Source organism: Caretta caretta, chromosome 7, assembly GCF_965140235.1.
Source record: "Caretta caretta isolate rCarCar2 chromosome 7, rCarCar1.hap1, whole genome shotgun sequence".
Lineage (NCBI taxonomy): Eukaryota > Metazoa > Chordata > Testudines > Cheloniidae > Caretta > Caretta caretta.
Genome location: NC_134212.1, coordinates 35,161,833 through 35,177,995, shown reverse-complemented (window position 1 = coordinate 35,177,995; position 16,163 = coordinate 35,161,833). Strand labels below are relative to the sequence as shown.

At 47.3% G+C, this 16,163-nt stretch overlaps 1 protein-coding gene across 2 annotated transcripts in view; it reads right to left on the bottom strand.

The window, feature by feature from the left end:
* PTPDC1 (protein tyrosine phosphatase domain containing 1) overlaps positions 1 to 6,406 on the bottom strand; it is a 50,211-nt gene extending 43,805 nt beyond the window's left edge. The window contains exons 1-2 of one of the 2 annotated variants that reach the window (XM_048858437.2): positions 6,285 to 6,406; positions 5,271 to 5,351 (exon numbers count right to left, since the gene is read on the bottom strand). The gene's annotated coding sequence lies outside the window, so the exon portion shown is untranslated. The remainder of the gene's footprint in view (positions 1 to 5,270; positions 5,352 to 6,284) is intronic. The other variant, XM_048858438.2, reaches the window with a different exon arrangement.
* Positions 6,407 to 16,163: the final 9,757 nt, after the last annotated feature.

The following is a 16,163-nucleotide window of genomic DNA, read 5'->3' as shown; positions in this document are numbered from 1 at the left end:
TTGCTTTCAGGTTCCTAATGTTGAGATGTTTAGACTCAAGTACTACAGGGTGGTGTTTATAAACAAGTGTTTTTATTATAACTTCAAACATTGCGGAAACATTTTTATTTGTTTTAGGATTTATAAAAGCTTGTTTACAACTTTTAATTGTGGATCCAGTTTATGTTGGCACAGCAAGTCGGGGCAGAGTCAGGATTTAGGAAAGAGAACCCAGCTTGGACTCTCAGTCCTGTACTCTAACAAACACACCCTCCCCCCCACCACAATAAAATGCAGTTGTGAGCTAAAAACATGCTTTAGGTGCCTAGTGTAGCCCAAGACCAAAGGCCATGCCAACCACACCATCTGAAATTTATTATTCCACTCAGAAATTGCACGTATTCTTAGTGGTAAAGGATAAATGTATAATCTGAAACAGTACAAATACAGTTTCAAGTTTCAAGTTTTCTATCAAGTGCAATCTTTTTTTAAAGATTCTCCCTGTCCCTCTACAGACAGTCCTATCTTCCCATATTCCCTCCTCTGGGTTTCTCCTTTCCTTCACTATTAATTAAAGTGGTCACCAAAGGGGAAGTTGTAAATATAATGGGATGGTGTAGCACAACAGCGAGAGGATTTAAATTCGAAGGATATTTCTAAAGATGGAGAGTTGTACTGAGTGACTACATACAATGATGTTAAACTTGTGATTGGTAAGGGTGACTAAACTATGCTCTAATAAATTTGTTAGTCTCTAAGGTGCCACAAGTACTCCTGTTCTTTTTGCAGATACAGACTAACACGGCTGCTACTCTGAAACCTAAACTACTCTTGTAAGAGGAAAACATTCTAGGAAATCTGTTCTTAGCTATGAGGACTGAACCATAAGGAAAGTCGCAACTAAAACCTCACCATTTAATCAAAAATTCAGTCTATGGAATAACAGCTAGGTACTAGGTCCTTGGGTGGGGGACGAGAGGAAGAAATACCTCCCTCCGCCAGCTGCTCCCACTGCAGTTCAACACTCTTCCCTCAACCCTACATCACAGTCATCTTGCCCTAGAACTGAGTACAGTGCAAGATGACCCCCATTTTGCGTATGACTACACTATGCTTTTTACAGCAGAGTATAGTATACATATCTGAGCAGCCCCTCTAGCACAGGTATAAACAGCTGTGTTGAACTTGAAGCACAGCTTAGGTGAGTAAAGACACTCTTAAAGGGTATGGGTATATACACGAGCATATGCCTTACACAGCTCTTTACTCTCCCAAGCTGTGCCTCCCTGTCTACACTGCTATTTTATCACTGAAGTGTCCGACTGCTGGAGCCTTTCCCCACTGGACTGAAAGACTCCAGCAGCAGGGAAAGGGTGTGGCAGTCGGGAAGCAGGCTCTGAAAGGCTCAGCCTTTCCCCTCTGCATCCCCCTGCCAGAGTCTTTCACATACATGTAGCTACACAATGCAGTGTGGATGCAGCTTCCTTTTTACTGCAGCATGTAGCTACAAGTACACTACACACTGTTGCTAATGATGTGTAGTGTAGACATTGCCTTTGAAAGCCAGGAACTTCCACGTTCTATTCCTTGCACTGACATTAACTGACGCCATGGACCTGGGCAAATCAGTTGACCTCTCTGCCTCAATTTCTCCCATCCATAAAAGGGGGTAATACCATTTAAGAATACTTTAAGATTAATTGCAGCACTGACTTCCTAGGTCTGTTTGGCAACTTGAAATTTCTAAAACATTTAGCATTTAACTGTCCCTCACTTAGATCACAATTCTGCCATCTGACACTTACGTAATCAACTCAGAGAGCAAGTAGAAATTTGAGTACAATAGCTACTGTCTTAGCAGCAGCGACAACAGACATTCATTGCAATAGTACAAATATAATCGTTCAAGTATTCTTGAAATAAAATTCAGAGATTTTTCCAATAAAAAGTTCCAAAATTTTCATTTGATGTTGTTTAGAAGAGATATGTTTTATATGTGGTTCAAGATATATTATGAAAAAAATGGAAGAAATCAAACACAATGAAAATGTCTCAACTGTGAAAAATGCATCGCTTTTATTCTATTTTCAATTATACTTATTTCAACACTGTAATAAATGGGCTCTAATCCTGCATGGACTCACAGACTTATATAAATTTATACAATAGGGGACAAACCTTTTCTTTGGTACACATTGCATACTTCCATCTGTTCTTCTTCAGATCTCCTATATGGAATGAGGGCAGAATATACAATAGAGATCTACAATTTGGCTCCACAATCAGGATTTTTGCCGATGACAAAGTAATTGATCTCAAACACAGAGTGATGGTTGGCCATACTTCTAGAAGCGAGGGACTTGAAATCACTAAATTTTTGGTAAAGTAAGAGATAAACAGCTTGGTATCTTTGTAATTCTGTGGCCACTCTAAACAAAGAAACATCATTACTTTTACTGAATGGAGAACCCATATATTATGCTATAAATCAAGAAAGCTCCAAAGTGTATGTTTCGGGTCACATTCTCATTCAGTTTGCAATAGCACTTCACTTTTATGACCTGGTTATGGCATGAGATGTTTTAAGGAATATCTCTGGAGTCCTGTCCACCAAAGTTAATTTGCACAGGGTTTAGTTGCCCAATTAACTTTCTGTTGATTTTATATGTTAATTGTCTAGTAGAATTCCCTTCCTTCCATTTTTAAAAAATATATAAATGTGTATCATATGTTGCCTCCCATGTATACTTGGTCTCAATCCAGCTTGAGAAGTGACATCCTGGGAATACAATTTATTTTACGAGTTTAAACTCTCATGAGTTTACAAATCTCAATTTTATTAGCAAATCTATTCTGCAATTGCATGAATTTTAATATTCTGATTTACAAACTGCCATAAACATCACGATTTTTTCCAATGTTATGTGGATGGCTTAAAGAAGTATGATTACAGTCCTAGGCAGTTAAATCAACTGAGCACTCCGCACTTCTCATCCCACTTTCTGGACCTACTTACTGATGTCTATCACAAACTGAGTCATCACTCTCTTAGTTAGCAGTTCAGCTTACTATATAGAGCTTAGAGGACAAACAAGCTCGTGAACCAATAAACTTGATGGATTAGCATCCATTTTAGCTGGATATCAAAGTAAACAAGTTCAACTACATTTTCTTGCCTCATGGTATTACTATAGCTTAAAATGTGTTATACAGAAATATTTTTAGATCTGTAAAGAATCAAACTGCTGATTTTAGAATTTTGTGCAAATATTCAAAACTTGAAAATTTAGTCACTATCAAAAAAGTTAAATAGTTTCACGGAATTACACATGCCCTAAATTCCTTTGCCAATTTTTGTGGTTTTACAATTACAGTTTCCAATCTTTACAGTATTTCTCACTTCTTTTTCTGTAGGAAAAAATGCAGAAAATTGACCAGAAGCATAATTGTGCAGTTGAATGAACACACTTGAAAAAAATCTCTCATCTTTTAGTTGCAATAGCATGAGGTGTTACTTGTAACAATTGTTGGTAAAACATTTTCAGACAGGAGTGACATTTGAATTGAAAGCGTCTTTTTAAAAGAAAATCATTTTGCTTTTTCCACTGTTCATGGAATTACACTAATCTTCAGCAATGTTCCCCATCTGTAAAACCCCAGAATATATTCTCATCTGAAAAATGATCCTGCACACTATTCACAACATGCAAAAGTCTTTAATTTCTACATATCATCCCACTAAACTCCACCTTCCCAACATCCAAAGAATGTATTCTGTCAAACTTTACAGCTTCCCGTCATGATCAATCCTTCATTATTTGTAGCCTTCACCATATTTTGCGAATGTATAAAGTCACCAATACAGTATAATAAACGAGTTTCACAATTGTTAGACATTGCACTAAAACAGATGGAAGAAATATTATCCAAGTGGTGTTATGCTGCCAACCAAGAAATCCAATTATAGGAAAGGATCAACTAGCTAATTACTGTATATCTTAAATTGACAATGCCTGACCCTGAAATCTCAAGTACTATCTCTCTCGTTTACTTTTCCTATGCTGTCTAACTCATGGAGCCTCCATATATGTTTTACAGAAACTCTTGATGCAAAAACTAGATGGAGAAAATTGCTTCAAAATAAAGAGCAACTGCAGACATTTGGCTTACTTCACACGTATTACTTTGGGATTAATTACTCCACAGACTTGGTGCCCAATTTCACTGACTGAGGTGCAGGCCTCCTGAAAACAGATGGTTCCTTCTAAGAAATAAGACTCAAGGGAGCTGTTCAAAAGAAAAACAATTAACTCTACATCATAAACATGCAAGCTAATCACTCTGTTATTTATTTGTTCATCCAATAAACAAAGCGTTAAGATCAGCCTATTGGCAAAAACAGAAACAGAGTCTAACAACAAGGTATAAAAAATTACTATCAGGACTGAGGTAAAATGAAAAGAAAAACGTGTTGGCATATTCTTCACCTCAAATTCAACTGAGGAAGGGACTAAAGGTTGTTTCTCTAAAAGAGCTGGGTAAAATAATTATTGGTTAACTCTAGGAACTAACTGCCAAGAGAAGGAATGAAAATGTTAGAGTATGAAGAAGATAGCCGGTTTCAATTTAAAGTACAGATATAGACTGAAAAGTAATCATATAAAAGAGGTGCCTTCTTATCCAAGGGATCTGCTCAGTGTGTGTCTAATTCACTACAGCATTGTGTGTGCTAACTTCAATGACAAACAAACATTTGTGTTCCTGTTAAACCCCACAGAGGCAGCCAGTACGCTATGGGACTTGGGAGAATAAGCTAGATCCTACTACGATTCCTCCTTCATCAACAAAGTTGTCAGCCACCTTCAGAAAGTTCACCTGAAAAATGGTTATTCCTGGTAATGTGTTGCCAGCCACAAAGTACTGTTTGTTTTAAACACCCAGGTGGAATTAACAGTGCCAAAAGACAAGAATAGAAATTGAGTATGTTTGCTCTTGATGTCACTGAGATAAGCGTGGAGCTGCACAACGCCACATCTAACGTCACTTTCCTGGGCGTAACTGCCACTGTTCCCTCTAAGCTGTGCGCATGCACACAGATCCTAAACCCTGCACACACAGCGAAACACCACACGCACAAAAATTTGCACAGAAGTACAATTTGCACAGAAGACATTTTTTGCACACATGGCTTGTCAAAAATTAGCGGGAACATTGGTAACTGCTCTGTAATGCTTTTTGTTGGTGCTGAATACCTTTCACCAACCAAAATGCTCTTGAACCCATCTCCTTACCTCAACTATGAAGAGCAAAGCCCAGCAGCTTCCCTAGGAAGTGGAATATCAAGCACATTCTTCTTGCTGATCTCTGCCTTCCTGGGCACAAAACAATAACAAAACGTCTAATTACACTTATACACACACTGAACACACACAGGCACACATTTAGGATGTTTAAAACTAGACTGTTCAAAGCAGTCAGAGTTTAATTAGATAGATGAAAACAATCTGTTAGGGCCTGTCACTTCTGTGAATCCCTAAATCTAGAACTGGAAAAAATATCTATTATATTGCCTTCTAATACCAGACTTTCCCCAGCTCCGCTCAATAAAGCAACTGGCCCATGACTGGCTAATTGATCAGACTCAATCTGCGTGAGTGTGTCTGCATGAGTGTGCACACAAGTCCATGTGCTCATACACGGTGCCTAAGCAGGCAAGCATGTCTGTGCGTGCACCTGGGCGCTTGTTCGATGCCGGCCCCCGCACACTCCGTCACGGCAGCCTGGGTGGGGGCCCGGGTGAATCTTCCCACTGCCTGTCTGAAGAGCGACAACCCCCCCCCCCCCCCCAGGAGGAGGGGGACGTCCAGGGAATGATCTGACAAGTGACAGGTCGGGTTGGGGTAAGGACCCGCCTGCCAGGCTGGGCTCCTAGCGCCAGGGGAAGGGAGATGGCTTGGCCCTGGCTTGTTATCACCAAACCCTTTGGATGCCCGTGCCCACCCACGGCACCCCTGTGTTCACGCCTCCCGGCCCACACGGGCTGGGGCTTCCCTGGGCATAAGGGCCCCCTGCCCCTGCGCAGCCTGGGGCAGAGGGTGGTGGCTCTGCCGGCTGAGCGCTGCCCGGGGGGGCGGGGAGCCGCCGCAAGATGCTGCCCCGGGACCAGGGGAGCTGGACCCACAGGCCGGGCGCGGGCGGGGCCAGGAGGCTCAGCTGGGGGAGGGGCTGGGATGAGGGGAGCCGCGGGGGGTGGTGCTGGGGCGATGGCGGCCGGCGGGAGGGGGCGGCGAGGCCGACAGACCCACCTTCCTGCCGCTCCCGCTGCTCCGCTCCGAGGCGGGCCCGGGGCGCCCGGCTTGGGGCTGGGGAGCGGGCGCGGCCCCGCCTTCGGGTCGTAGCGGGGGTGGGCCGCTCGCCGGCCGGAGGCGAGGAATGCGCATGCGCAGACCAGGGACGTCTGCGTATGGGATTAGTGGGGTACCGCAGGTGCGGGGGGCGGAAGCGGGGCAGGACTCGGGGGAGCGGGGGTGGAGGATGGGGGGCAGGCGGGACTGGGGGGAAGGGGGAAGCGGGGGGCAGGCGGGACTGGGGGGAAGGGGGAAGCGGGGGTGGAGGATGGGGGGCAGGCGGGACTGGAGGGAAGGGGGAAGCGGGGGTGGAGGATGGGGGGTAGGCGGGACTGGGGGGAAGGGGGAAACGGGGGTGGAGGATGGGGGGCAGGCGGGACTGGGGGGAAGGGGGAAGCGGGGGTGGAGGATGGGGGGAGGCGGGACTGGGGGGAAAGGGGAAGCGGGGGTGGAGGATGGGGGGCAGGCGGGACTGGAGGGAAGGGGGAAGCGGGGGTGGAGGATGGGGGGTAGGCGGGACTGGGGGGAAGGGGGAAACGGGGGTGGAGGATGGGGGGCAGGCGGGACTGGGGGGAAGGGGGAAGCGGGGGTGGAGGATGGGGGGCAGGCGGGACTGGAGGGAAGGGGGAAGCGGGGGTGGAGGATGGGGGGCAGGCGGGACTGGGGGGAAAGGGGAAGCGGGGGTGGAGGATGGGGGGCAGGCGGGACTGGAGGGAAGGGGGAAGCGGGGGTGGAGGATGGGGGGCAGGAGGGACTGGGGGGAAAGGGGAAGCGGGGGTGGAGGATGGGGGGCAGGCGGGACTGGGGGGAAGGGGGAAGCGGGGGGCAGGCGGGACTGGGGGGAAGGGGGAAGCGGGGGTGGAGGATGGGGGGCAGGCGGGACTGGGGGGAAGGGGGAAACGGGGGTGGAGGATGGGGGGCAGGCGGGACTGGGGGAAAGGGGAAGCGGGGGTGGAGGATGGGGTGCAGGCGGGACTGGAGGGAAGGGGGAAGCGGGGGTGGAGGATGGGGGGCAGGCGGGACTGGAGGGAAGGGGGAAGCGGGGGTGGAGGATGGGGGGCAGGCGGGACTGGAGGGAAGGGGAAGCGGGGGGCAGGCGGGACTGGGGGGAAGGGGGAAGCGGGGGTGGAGGATGGGGGGCAGGCGGGACTGGGGGAAAGGGGAAGCGGGGGTGGAGGATGGGGTGCAGGCGGGACTGGAGGGAAGGGGGAAGCGGGGGTGGAGGATGGGGGGCAGGCGGGACTGGGGGAAAGGGGAAGCGGGGGTGGAGGATGGGGGGCAGGCGGGACTGGAGGGAAGGGGGAAGCGGGGGTGGAGGATGGGGGGCAGGTGGGACTGGAGGGAAGGGGGAAGCGGGGGTGGAGGATGGGGGGCAGGCGGGACTGGAGGGAAGGGGAAGCGGGGGTGGAGGATGGGGGGCAGGCGGGACTGGAGGGAAGGGGGAAGCGGGGGTGGAGGATGGGGGGCAGGCGGGACTGGGGGGAAGGGGGAAGCGGGGGGCAGGCGGGACTGGGGGGAAGGGGGAAGCGGGGGTGGAGGATGGGGGGCAGGCGGGACTGGAGGGAAGGGGGAAGCGGGGGTGGAGGATGGGGGGCAGGCGGGACTGGGGGGAAAGGGGAAGCGGGGGTGGAGGATGGGGGGCAGGCGGGACTGGGGGGAAAGGGGAAGCGGGGGTGGAGGATGGGGGGCAGGCGGGACTGGGGGGAAGGGGGAAGCGGGGGGCAGGCGGGACTGGGGGGAAGGGGGAAGCGGGGGTGGAGGATGGGGGGCAGGCGGGACTGGAGGGAAGGGGGAAGCGGGGGTGGAGGATGGGGGGCAGGCGGGACTGGAGGGAAGGGGGAAGCGGGGGTGGAGGATGGGGGGCAGGCGGGACTGGGGGGAAAGGGGAAGCGGGGGTGGAGGATGGGGGGCAGGCGGGCCTGGGGGGAAAGGGGAAGCGGGGGTGGAGGATGGGGGGCAGGCGGGACTGGAGGGAAGGGGGAAGCGGGGGTGGAGGATGGGGGGCAGGCGGGACTGGGGGAAAGGGGAAGCGGGGGTGGAGGATGGGGGGCAGGCGGGACTGGAGGGAAGGGGGAAGCGGGGGTGGAGGATGGGGGGCAGGCGGGACTGGAGGGAAGGGGGAAGCGGGGGTGGAGGATGGGGGGCAGGCGGGACTGGGGGGAAAGGGGAAGCGGGGGTGGAGGATGGGGGGCAGGCGGGACTGGGGGGAAAGGGGAAGCGGGGGTGGAGGATGGGGGGAGGCGGGACTGGAGGGAAGGGGGAAGCGGGGGGTGGAGGATGGGGGGCAGGCGGGACTGGAGGGAAGGGGGAAGCGGGGGTGGAGGATGGGGGGCAGGCGGGACTGGGGGGAAGGAGAAGCGGGGGTGGAGGATGGGGGGCAGGCGGGACTGGGGGGAAGGAGAAGCGGGGGTGGAGGATGGGGGGCAGGCGGGACTGGGGGGAAAGGGGAAGCGGGGGTGGAGGATGGGGGGCAGGCGGGACTGGGGGGAAGGGGGAAGCGGGGGTGGAGGATGGGGGGCAGGCGGGACTGGAGGGAAGGGGGAAGCGGGGGTGGAGGATGGGGGGCAGGCGGGACTGGAGGGAAGGGGGAAGCGGGGGTGGAGGATGGGGGGCAGGCGGGACTGGGGGGAAGGGGGAAGCGGGGGTGGAGGATGGGGGGCAGGCGGGACTGGAGGGAAGGGGGAAGCGGGGGTGGAGGATGGGGGGCAGGCGGGACTGGGGGTGGAGGATGGGGGGCAGGCGGGACTGGGGGGAAGGAGAAGCGGGGGTGGAGGATGGGGGGCAGGCGGGACTGGGGGGAAAGGGGAAGCGGGGGTGGAGGATGGGGCAGGAGGTGGGGGAAATAGTGATGGGAAGCGAGTGGGACCTGGCAGTGGAGGTGGCTGGATGGCACCATGGGTTTTTCTACATCCAGAGGGAAGAGAACCAGAGTTTTCCCTGCCACACTGTATCACTTGCTCTTCTGAACTTCCCATTTAATCGAAAAGGAACATTATTAACATAAAGGTTATTCCTAAATCCTGCACTTTACTGCTGGGGCCAGTTTGCAAAAGATTTATGTTTGCAGTCCACTCACTTTTTCCCACACTGTCTATTACAAAAGAAGATGTGGTAGCCAGAATTTTCTGATGTATTCACATACCGTCCACAAACATGCCATCTTTGCATAAGACATTGCCCCAAAGACAGGTAGTTCTAATAATTACTCTGAAAATGCACTGACTTACCTAACAGTTTCTTTCTTTTGCTTTAACTAATTTTTGCCCTACAGCCTTTATACTTTCAATCACAATTGCTTTGAAAGTGGTTATAATCATACCTAGCTCTCATAGAGTACTTTTTTATGAGTAGATCTCAAAAGTGTTTCATAATCTTTAATAGATTTATCCTTACAACACCCCTGTGAGGTAGGGAAGTAATATTGTCCCCATTTTAACAGATGGACAACTGGGGTACAGAGAGGCTAAGTGACTTGCTCAAGGTCATTCAGGAAGTCTGTGGTGAAGTAGGGAATTGAACTTGGCTAGTGTTATGTGTCACAGCATGAAGAATCCCAATTAACTATAGAGATAAAAATACAATCAAATGATTAACTTCGTCTCTATGGAGCTATTTCAGTCTGTAGCATCTTGAGCCAGTAGCCAGTCACATTTGAGTCTTGCAGTCATTTATTTCATGAGAATTTTCTGATTGGCTCCAGTAAGGGCAGGATAAGGATCTGAGGGCCTCAGGTGCATTATTAAATATTCACAAGCAAGCACAACTTGATGGCTTAACCATACAGACTGAGAAAGTCCCTGTGAGTTTTTCTCAATTGACTAATATGATTGATGCAGGTTTTCAAGTTGGACAGCAGTGGGAGGGTGTGTTTTTTAGTGGCGGCCCTTGAGGTTTTGCACAAGAGAGTTATGGTAGCTGGGGAAGAGAGCAAAGGGTGTTCTCAGCCAAGCTGTTCCCTGACCCTTACCTTGCCTACCATTTTGTGTTCATGGGACGATTGGTTTGAGGATTTATTCAGAGTGGGAGCTTCCTGGGAGTTCTTGCGGTGCAGAAGAGGGCAGTGTAGCAATATATCGACTGGGGATGAAGGGGTGATCCCAGGTACGTATAGGTCAACACTGGCTAGTGCAGTGGTGGGCAACCTGCGGCCCATCAGGGTAAGCTGACTGCCGTCTGTGAGACATTTTGCAGACGCTGACCATTCCGCGGGCACGATGCCCTGCAGCTCCTAGTGGCCGCAGTTCACTGTTCCTGTCCAATGGGAGCTGCAGGAAGTGGCAGGCTGCAGGGATGTGCTGGTTGCTACTTCCCGCAGCTCCTGTTGACCAGGAAAGGTGAACCGTGGCCACTGGGAGCTGCAGGGGGCTGTGCCCACGGATGGTCAACGTCCACAAAATGTCTCGCGGCCTGCAATCAGCTTACCCTGATGGGCCGCAGGTTGCCCACCATTGGGCTAGTGGCTGCTTCAGGTGAGCAGATTGCAGGCTTACAAAATTGTGACAAAACTTTGTGACACCAGGACAAGGCCTGAAAACAGGGACACTTTAGATTTATTTCTAGGGATGCATGGTTACCCTATTAATGCCTTCTGTCAACCAGGAGAAACGTATAAGGGAAAACAAAGAGCCTCATGAATTCTGTTGTGTCTCAATCATATCAATATAGTTTTTTTCTACATTAATTTATCTCCCATCTGGAGAGGACTTATCTAGTATCCAAACTACAACTAATACTCCTGGGGGAATTCTACGCTACTGCGTGTGTGCAAAATTAATGAGTTGTGCATATTTTTAATTTTGTGGGCAGAAAAAAGCTTCTGTTGAAATGTTGTTGCAATTCTGCCTTTTTCCCACCAGAGGGCGCTGTGGTGCAAGAGCAGCAGCAGCAGCTCCCAGCAGAAAATAACTTCTGCCCTTCTGCCTTTTGCCCAGCAGAGGGCGCTGTGACGATATCACACAACAGATCCCAGCCAGCTAGGGAAGAAAGAGGACCTGCAGAGGGGCTCATAAGGGCTAATGGGGGAAGGACAGACTGGGGTAGGGGCTGAATGGGAGTGGAGGCACAGGGCCCAGGGGGGAAGGAGGTGCAGGGCCAAATAGTGATGGGGGGGTGCACAGCTGCATAGGGATTGGAGTGGCTGGGTGGGGGCACAGAGACACATGGGGACAGAGGGAGCGGGGACACGTACACATAGAGACAAGGGTGTGGCTGGGTGCGGGCACAGAGACACATGGGGAGGGGTACAGGGCCATATGGGGGAGGGGGAGTGAGTGTCTGAGTAGGGGTGGAGGGACACATGGACAGGGGGTGCAAGGACACATGGGGGTGCAGGAACATATGGGGACAGGGGCAGATGTGCTTGACAATGGGAGAGGCCGGGTGTCAGAAAATTAACATTTTCTAGAGGCTTTCTCTGATTCAGAAAGTGTTTTGTAATAGGATATTGTCACAGCATCACGTTTCACGTTCTGAAAATAAACATCTGGATTTTGCCTCTAAGGCAAGAGATCATTATTCTATGCCAATCTTCTAGTCAACTGATAGTATCTCTTCGTCATAAAATGGGCACGCTAGAAAGAGAAATCTGCATGGCTGACATAGACGGTCAGAACTGCTCCCAGGTCTGCCTCAGCTTTACATGTTCATGAGGATAAAGTAACAGGAAAGAATCTCTAGGATTTCTGCCTTCCTCTCGCCCTCAGCCTGCTATTTAAATTATTGTAATTTATTTTTTAAATCACTACTATCCTTAGAATCTTGAAACATCTAGTATCTGCTTGAACTGCCCCCTCTTAGCTTTCCATTGAGCTCTTGTATCTACTCTCTGATGACTTGCAAATTGGTGTGGACTGGCCCGAAGGTGCACTCCGCCTAAACATCGGTATTTAAAACAAATGACAGCAAAAATATTCTCTATATTCGCAAAAAGAAAAGGAGTACTTGTGGCACCTTAGAGACTAACCAGTTTATTTGCGCATAAGCTTTCGCGAGCTACAGCTCCCTTCATCGGATGCAATGAAGGGAGCTGTAGCTCACTGAAAGCTTATGCTCAAATAAACTGGTTAGTCTCTAAGGTGCCACAAGTACTCCTTTTCTTTTTGGGAATACAAACTAACACAGCTGCTACTCTGGAACCATTCTCTATATTGTATTCACAAGTGATCTTAAATCAAAAGTCCCCTGATAAATGAAATTGCAGTGGGTTCCAGATCCTTATTGGGAGGGGCAGTTTTGACTTGTTTATGGAGGAACAGATGGGATGTTGAGAACATAAGGTTCTTTCTTTTATGATAGTTGGAAATGATGTTGTATCATGAGTAGGGCTGTCGATTAATAGCAGTTAACTCACATGATTAACTCAAAAAAAGTCATCGTGATTAAAAAAAATTCATCATGATTCATCGCAGTTTTAATCGTGCTGTTAAACAATAGAATACCAATTTAAATTTATTAAATATTTTGGATGATTTTCTACATTTTCATATATATTGTATTCTGTGTTGTAATTGAAATCAGTTTATATTATTTTTATTACAAATATTTGGACTAAAAATGATAAAAGAAATAGTATTTTTCAATTCACCTCATACAAGTATTATAGTGTAATCTCTTTATCGTGAAAGTGCAATTTACAAATGTAGAAATTTTTTTGCACTCAAAAACAAAACATTGTAAAACTTCAGAGCCTACAAGTCGACTCAGTCCTACTTCTTGTTCAACCAATTGCTAAGACAAACAAGTGTGTTTACATTCCTGTAAATGATGCGTCCCTCTTCTTATTTACAATGTCACCAGAAAGTGAGAACAGGCATTTGCATGGTACTTTTGTAGCTGGCAGTGCAAGATATTTACATGCCAGATATGCTAAACATTCATATGTCTCTTCGTGCTTCGGTCACCATTCCAGAGGACATGCTTCCACGCTGATGACGCTCATTAAAAAAATGAGTTAATAAAATTTGTGAAAGAACTCCTTAGGGGAGAATTGTATGTCTCCTGCTCTGTGGTTTTACCTGCACTCTGCCGTAGATATTTTTAATGTTATAGCAGCCTTGGATGATGACCCAGCACATGTTGTTCATTTTAAGAACACTTTCACTGCAGATTTCACAAAAAGCAAAGAAGGTAGCAATGTGAGATTTCTAAAGATAGCCACAGCACTCAACCCAAAGGTTTAAGAATCTGAAGTGTCTTCCAAAATCTGACAGGGACGAGGTGTGGAGCATGCTTTCAGAAGTCTTAGAAGAGCAACACTCCAATGCGGAAACTACAGAATCCAAACCACCAAAAAAGAAAATCAACCTTCTGGTGGTGGCATCTGACTCAGTTCATAAAAATGAACATGTGTCGGTCCCCACTGCTTTGGATTGTTATACAGCATAACCTGTCATCAGCATGGACGCATGTCCCCTGGAATGGTGATTGAAGCATGAAGGGACATAGGAATCTTTAGCACATCTGGCACGTAAATACCTTGTGACGTCGGCTTCAACAGTGCCATGTGAATGCCTGTTCTCACTTTCAGGTGACATAAACAAGAAGTGGGCAGCATTATCTCCTGCAACTGTAAACAAATTTGTTTGTCTGAGCAATTGTCTGAACAAGAAGTAGGACTAAGTGGACTTGCAGGCTCTAAACTTTTATATTGTTTTATTTTTGAAAGCAGTTTTTTTGTACATAATTCTATATTTGTAAGTTCAAATTTCATGATAAAGAGATTGAACTAAAGTACTTGTATTCAGTGAATTGAAAAATACAATTTCTTTTGTTTTTTTACCGTGCAAATACTTGTAATCAAAAATATAAAGTGAGCACTGTATACATTGTATTCTGTGTTGTAATTGAAATTAATATATTTGAAAATGTAGAAAACTTCAAAAAATTTTTAAATAAATGGTATTCTATTATTTTTTAACAATGCAATTAATCACGATTAATTTTTTTAAGTGCTTGACAGCCCTAATCATGAGGTAGGTTTAACCCTGCTAACCTCAAGATCTATCTAGAGTTGAAATTAGTTTATGTTCTCTGTTCAGTTCCCAGGGGACATGTGCAAAAATAATGAAAAGCACCATTGCAGTTAGCACTAATTGACCTTAAAAAGGCCAAAGACTACACGGGAGATGATGATCACATTCCAGAAGAGAGTCTTCCAAATCAGGACTTCCCCGTTGGCAGAGACAAGTGAAGTTGCTTGACAAATGGGGTGAAGAAGTGTTCTACATAGAAGGAGAAGGAGAAAGTGTTTGTGGAGATGCCTCTGAGTAGAGCTGAGAACAGAGTCCTGAGGGACTGTAACAGAAGGAGGAATGGCACAGAAGAAGAGCCACCAGAAGAAATGCTGACAGAATCTTAGAAATGTAAGAGGAGAACAGGAGAAAAAGGGGTCACAGAAGGCAAGGGAAGACAGGATATCAAGGAGAAGAGAATCATCCATAATATCAAAGTCAGAAAAAACTCAAGGAGGATGAGACTGGAGTGTTGGCCTTGAAATATAGGCAGGAAAAAGTCATCTGATATTTTGGTGAGAGCAGTTTCATTGGAATATAGAGGGTAGAAGCAGAAGGGATCCAGGAGTGAGTCTGAGTTCAGAATAGGTGAAGTTCTGAGAGATAGAATGACAGATCCTTTAATATTGTGGGGCCAAACTCAAACCTGATATTGGTGGATGCAACTCCATTGAAATTGCACCAGCTTACATCAAGTCTGAATTTGGCCCTTAGTGATTTGGATTTTGACATATACTTGATTGGAAATAGTCTTAGATCAACATATGCCATCTTGTGGTAAATGAATATGGTGCACATTTTCTTTCAAATATATTTTTAAAACACTGTTATTCTAGATGATGTAAATTGTATTCCGGGTCTTGCTGGGGGATGCAGAATGGGCACATGGGTCCCTTCTATAGCTCCTGCATCATTTGGAGCCCCAACTGTTCAAATTCCTCAGTGAGCTCTGGCACCTCGATCACACATTCTTGCAATACCCAATGCATTGCCCTGAAAACGTCCATCACTTACACAAGGGTTGCATTTGGTCCAAAGTGCCTTGTGTAGGACATTCTGGAAGCCAAAAATTTCTGCAGAACAGATTTTTTTGTTTTGAGATTTGGGTGCACTAGCAATTTAATAAAGTGTTCTGTTGAGGTTTTAACAAAGAACAGCCCAATGTTCATCAGAGAATGGCTCTGACATTTTGACCCAAGATTTTTTTTTAAATGTTGGGGGCATTTTGGAATATGACTTGGATTCCACTCTCAGATCTGCAGTTGGCACCCGAGTGTGGCTAAAACCACCTTTTTTAAAAAAATCTACTTCTAAGGATATCAGTGTGAGTTTTTTGATACACAGCAGTGCATGCTGCTGCTGTTAGATTGCAATCTATTTATAAATTATTTATAATTGCGGTGTAGTGGTTAGGGCACCATGCTGGGCCTTGAGATTTCGGTTGTGTGCCCTCTGGCACATACTTGCTGTGTGACCTCAGGCAATTCACTTAAATTCTCTGTGCCTGATTCTTGTTTACACCTAGGCTCCTTAACACCATTCTGGCATGTAATGGGGCCTTAAATTAGAATAAGGTCCTCTGCCACAGTTTCCCCATCTACAAAGTAATACCTATGTCTCTTTGTAAGTGTCTTTGAGATCTTCAGAAGAAAGGCACTATAGACGTGCAAAGTAAGAAACTGACTCACTGAACCATATGGATTTATGAGTTTTTGATTTTACCTTTTTCAGATTGAAAAGAATGGAAGTTTTTGACAATCTAAAATATTTAGAAAATGGTGAAACATGATACAACTGATGTAATACATGATTGAAAACCTGCATATCA